At 36.1% G+C, this 6,575-nt stretch overlaps 1 pseudogene; it reads right to left on the minus strand.

Annotated features, from left to right (window-relative positions):
* Positions 1-897: 897 nt before the first annotated feature.
* LOC109372883 (adenylate kinase 4, mitochondrial pseudogene) overlaps positions 898-6,575 on the minus strand; it is a 36,317-nt pseudogene continuing 30,639 nt past the window's right edge.

Raw genomic sequence — 6,575 nt, forward strand, 5'->3', positions numbered from 1 at the left:
TAACTTTTTGTCCAGTTGGTACAAATTCATAATGAATAATCCCTTTGATATAAAAAAATGTTAGCAACATCATTGCAACAAGTTTGTGAACTTAATCGTCAGACCATGTAGACTCTCCGCATAGCTGTTCCTGGAGCTTGAAGTGATCTGACATCGTCCCCTCGCTTTCAGCTCTTAGAAAGGCATTTCAGTGGGATAAAAGCAGTAATATCTGTATTACTTAATAGCCTAGGAAGGGAGAAACCAAATGTAAAAATCCATAGTCTGATAATAACAGCAGAAGCCAAATCTGTTCATTCCAGGATGTATAAAAACAAGAAATCTTATGGAGTGTGCGCGCAGAAAAGATGTCACTCCTAACAGAAAAAGTGAATTGTGGATACAGTCACTCAAAGTCAGAGAAGTGACCAACTGAGAGCAATTGAGTTCAATCCTGTTGTCACCACGGGGACACAAAACAGAAAATGTGGGACAAAGTCTGTGCTACAGCCCTTGGTATTCTCAGGCCTACGGATGCTATAGTTCAACAGCCTTTGGGGAATGGAGAGAACCAGAGACCACCACCATCAGGTGTAAAAATGCTGCTATGGCAACAACATGACTGTCAAAAATCAGCTAGAGCTTGGGTCATACACCATTTGAAGTTCAGCCTATGCTTGCTTTCTTGTAAAGGGCTTGAGACATGTGCAGAGACATCTTAAACATGTGTAGGTAACTCATCTTTTGAAAGGCAGAGAAGAAACTCTTCATTAACTCTTTCTATTCTTAGTTTTCATATTAGTTTACCACTTAAACTAGAAAAGATACTGCAAGCTATCTCAGCTAGCTTCCAATTGGGACAAGGCGCCGATTCTACACAACAATGAAAAGAATGACCCCATTGTCCCAGTTCTTCCATCAGGCATGCTCAGTCTGCTTCTTTAGACTAAGTATGATCTTGTTTGAGAAAAGAGTATAAACATAGAACCAGATTTTGTTAGTCTTTGTTCCAGAAAATTGGTGGAATACTCCTTGGCTCTTGTATAGTTCAATGGCTGGCTTTGCCACATGCTTGTACTGTATTAGCCTGGCAGCAGCCGCTTCAGGTTTATCGTCCTCCTGCAGGATTAGTGGTTCACCAGTGACGTCATCAATCCCATGTACATGAACTCGATTGAAGTCCAGGTTGCACATCCTCCCGCCAGGAGGGCGGATCCAATGTCAGCTGAGACGATCTTTGAGCCTTCCAAATGGAACATTTAGAGTGATCACTAGATTCAGGTCACAGGTTCTGTCCAGGGCTTCCACCTGAATTAATGTCCTACGAGGAAAACCATCTTGAAACCAGTGCTGATCACACCTATTCTCCAGCTCCGACATCATCAGGCAACTGATCACATGATCTAGAACCAGAGACCTTTCTCTATGTACTGCTTTGCCATATCGCCAACTTCAGTGTTGGTCTTGATGTTCTCCCGCAAGAAGTCGCCTCTAGGGAGATGCTGGATGCCAATGTTCTGGGCGATCCTCTGGCACAATGCCCGAGCGGGGCAGCCCAAGGATGACCACGCTCAGGGGTTTGGAAGCCACTGCCTTTGTGAGGAGTGGAGAGACCACACTAGCAACTTGGATCTCGGCGAAGCCCTGGAACTTTGTTTCTTCTGCCCCTGCTCCCGACAAATTCTACTCGACATCTACTCGCATGGGTACTTGCTTGCATTTTTTTTTAAATTACTAAGTTAAGCATAAATTATTAAGTTGTATAATTTTTCTTCTGTTTTGGAAAACAAACATCATTAACAAAGTATGATTATTGTCCATTGCAGGACTACTTAACCTTATGTCATCTATATAAAATGATAATAAGTTTTTAAAATATCTGGATAAATGAATGAGGCCACTAATGAGTGAGAGGGGTAAGACTCTGGTTACCCCCAAGTTGGAGGGTAATTGACATCTCAGCATACCTGCAGCACACTGGTGGCACACCAGTACTCTCCAGTATACTGATTGGTAAGCTGGGTTTTATGGTACTTTGGTTACAATAATATCTTTGCATCTATTTCTCAGAAGACAACTTGTAGTATTATAGCAAATATAATATATAAAACTTACAAAATTTCTATAAAAAAATCTGTTTCAAAATCATCAAGCTTGCTGTTTAATGTTATTGGAGAACTACGCAGAACTTGACAATAAACCTCTCTCTCTCTGGGGCTTCTGCCCACAAAGGAATGTTCTGAGCTGGAGTCATTAAATACTGGTATTTTGAGATTCCTTTATAATAATCATTTTTCAGTCACAGTTTTTACTGGACTAAGACCTGTGGCACAGGCTGAGCAAGAAACACATGAATGGGCTTGGTCAATCAGACTAAGGATTGTAGAAAGTCAGTAGTGGCCTGGATCACATCATGTCACTCCACTGTTTAAAACCCTCCTGTGGCTGCCCATAAATTTTGAATAAAATCCAAATTCCTCACCATGCTTTCCATGGTTGTATAATGAATACTGCTTATTTCTGTAACCTCATCTAATCACTCTACAAATATTTATTGAGTACCTACCATAGTCCCAACATTTGGGATACATATATGAACAGAATTAAGATCTTGCCCTTATGGTGTTAACAGCTTAATACAAGGGAAAAAAATAGACAATAAGCTATAAAATAAATATGTATAGTAAATAGAATTTTAGAGGTAATAGAGCTATGGAAACAGAAAAAGTTAGGGATGTTAAAGGAGATTGAGAGTACCAGCAGGAATTAGTCAGCGCTTTTTTCCATAAAGGACCATACACTATTTTAGGCTTTGCAGGCCGTGTCTCTGTTGCAACTGCTCATGCTCAGCCTTGCCCTTGTAGCACAAAGGCAGTCATAGGCAATACGTTAATGAGTGGGTGTGGCTGTGCTCCAATAAACTTTACAAAAGCCAGCAGTTGGCTGATTTGGCCAATAGGCTGTGATTTGAAGATTCCCGGATTACAGTATTAAATCATCACTGGGGAAATGCCTCATTGAGAAGATAGGATCTGAGTAAAGTTACTTTCTGTCCTGTGTAGTGTTAATCATAACATTTATCACCATGTTAATGTGTTTTATTTGCATGTTTTTTGGCAAGTTTTTTTCTATCTCTTCCTATGAGAATGTAAGTGCCATGAGGGCAGTGACTGGTCTCTCTTTTTTTAAAGATTTTTATTGGGGAATTGGGGGATGGGAACAGCGCTGGGGAATTGGGGGAAGGGGAACAGACAAGTTGCTGTCCTTTTGTTCTTCANGTGATATAGATGGTAAGATGAGAAATCTTGTGATGGATTCAGAATCTCCTTTACTGGACAAGAAAATCTAAATATCTGCGATCCACCATGTTGAGAGCTAAAGAGGAGCCATTCAGCACCTGTGTTTAAGGATGTCTTCATGGAGGTAGCTTTGAGGTAGGTCTATCTTGAGTGGACAGACTTCTAATTTTGTTTTCTGCTGTCCACAATTAATAACTAAACTATTATTGACAAGAGAACAGGTGTCGACTGTATGTCATTCTAGCCATCTTCCAGAAACATGAAAATAATACTAAAATGTTCCTTACAGTAAAAAAGATTTAACTCTTATACATTTGATATTGGTGAAGTCTCTTTGGTTGAAAGAAAAATAAATCAAGTCAAGGAAAAATGTAAACACAAAATATAAGGACCTATGAGTGTCTCCTCAAACTCAAAGACAGAAATACAACCATGGCTGGGCCTCAACCAAGAAAAGAAAGCTAGAAGATGTAGCCACAACACAACTCCCGAGTTTACTTGTTATAGTTCAAATTATCAATAGAGACTAACTTGATCTCTCAGTGTCAAGTCCATATTCCCAGATCATCTGCTTGATTCAGCATGAAACAGGTGTCCCCTTGGTCAAATGAATTTTATCCTGGGATGAAGAGAGGTAAATGTGCTCATGGATTTATGTAAAATAATAATCATATGTCATTACTATTTTAAAAGCAACACTTGGATCAGTACAATATTATGTAATTGTATTGTAGTATTGTACTTATTATTTAACCCACCCAGAAATTCAATGAAGAAGTATTAAAATTATTATTCTCAACTTGGAGATGAGAATGCTGATGCCCACTGAGGTTAATATCCTTCCTCAAGATCATACAATGCTTAAATAGAAGAGTTTATATATAAACTCATTTAATTTGGCTTTGGAAACAAAAGTTGGTCTTGTGACTCCCACACTCTCATGCCTGTGGAAAAGAGGGCAATTGCCTCAAAAAGGGGTATAATTGTGTGCTACAGAGAATGTATAAAATATACAAAAGGCATTCCAACTGTAACAACTGAAAGATGCAATCATCCAAATGGCAGCAAGAGTTTTATTTTTTCCAGACAACTACAAATGAAAATTTAATTTTTAGAATGTGCAATTGGGATATGAACTCAAGTACAGCATATTATCAAAAGTGTTCTCATTTTGATCTAGTTATGCAAATATGCTCTACCTGACAATGAAAGAAACAATTACTGAGTATCAAAATAGGGGTAAGATAATCGTCATGGTGAATTCTTTCTCATTGAAATTATAATACATTATAATGTTTTTTAGCAAAAATTAAAGAGAATAACAATTTATACAAATTTTAATATCCACATTTTAATAAATACAGTTATTTTGGACATTGGAATTTATCTTGACTATATACTATTTTGTATACCAGTTATAAATATCAAATCATCTTAAACACCAAAAAACAATTAATATAGAGTGTCACTGTGATGAAAAATAGCATCCAAGATGAGCTGGGGAAACTATAACATTATTTTAAAATATAAATTGTCATAAATAGATATTGGTAATAAATTATCCTGATCAGTCAACCAAGTAAATGAAAAATAAGCTTATAAAGTTTAATTAACTATGAAAAAACTATGATGTACCTCAAAGTCTTATGTGAATATCAAAAAAAGTAATTAATAAACTAAAACATGAAAGGATTTAATTATTTTCCTTTATATAAATATAAAAACAGATTAAAAAGTAGATGAAATATACATAGAACAATATTACAGTAATTTTTACTGTAAAATATTTTCCAAAAAAGAGGAAGAAGAATAAGGAAATATTCATAAGGAAGTTAAAATCAAGGTTAGAAAACCTTGATAGAAACTCTCTATATATTGATTAGCTATTGAAGTAAACGTATATTGATTGTTTGAGATCAGACATAGCTGTACTGAAAATAAATTTCTATTGGAATTAATAGATAAGTATTTCAGTTATAAATATTAGACTAATTACCTCATGAAAATGTTTTAATAGTTATAATAAGAAACTTGGGTAAATTTGATTTGTATGAAAAGTACATCTATTTTCTCAGTCTAAAGTGAATACAAAGAGGTTTTTAACCAAGTAGGAGTTGGAAATATTTAAAAACAGCCTTGGAGGTGGATTTCCCATAGATCTAAAGATCTTGGCCTGATAATCCCACAGTTAACTCAGATTAGATGTATCCCCAACTCATCTCATCTTTTCCTCAGACCAGATCCACATAAATTTTCAGTTCACCTCCTTTTTGTTTCCACAGCTATCTCCTCCTTTATTCGATTGTCCTGACCCCTATTCCTTTTTACTAAAATACAAACTGAGTATATTCTGCTTAAGCATATAGAATGGATCTCCAAGCCTTTCAATTATGTCTACACTTCTTATTATGCTATGGATAACTCTCTACAATCTAGCTTTTCTCCACTACTCAAGAAGTCCATTCTATAGCCCCTCTTCCATCTATGTGTTTGTCATACTGCTCTAATCACAGTTCCCAAATATTTCAGGTATCTTATACCTTCATGATATGTTACCTCTATTTCCTCTGAGTGGAATGCCATTCCCCAATCTATCTCAAAACTTAGTTCTAAAGCCTGTGTGAAGACATCTAATCACTCCAGGCAAACTTAGCATTTTGGGGCCTCTAATATATTCTAAATACACCTTTTAATTTTACTGTACTGTAAAATTACCTAAACATTTTATTGTACCGTACCACTTATGAGTCTTTTTTACCATAATAGATTATAAATTCCTTGAGGGCAATATTTATTTTATCTTTGCATTTCCAACATCTAATCACCTAATGCACAATATTGCTGAGTAGAAGTGGTTACATACTAGTCCTCTAGTAGTTAGGCTGCACATTGTCCTAGAGAAACTAGAGAAGACAAAGATGTTCCACATTGTAATGACGTGAAATTTTATTATCCTCCTGAAGTCAAGACTCTATCAAAACAAATAAATGGAATGCTTATGTTCGTCTCAAAGATACGTATTTTGACATAAGTTTATATTGAAAAACTAAAAGTTTTTTTTTTCTTTTTTTTTTTTTTGCCTGCTATTTTATTTTGTTCTTTTTCTGGAGTCTTGTTCAGTTCTTAAATTTGGAACACAGTCATACATTCTTAGGTCTCCTCATTTTGTCTATCTCTCATGTTTGTTTCTATGTATCAGGTAGATAAGCTATGTCTTCCAGTCTTGAAAGAGTGGCCTTCTGTACAAAGTATCCTGTGGGACCCACAGGTGCAATCACTCTTAGTCACAAGAACCAG

Source organism: Hipposideros armiger, unplaced genomic scaffold (assembly GCF_001890085.2).
Source record: "Hipposideros armiger isolate ML-2016 unplaced genomic scaffold, ASM189008v1 scaffold_673, whole genome shotgun sequence".
In the NCBI taxonomy this organism is placed as follows: Eukaryota; Metazoa; Chordata; class Mammalia; order Chiroptera; family Hipposideridae; genus Hipposideros; species Hipposideros armiger.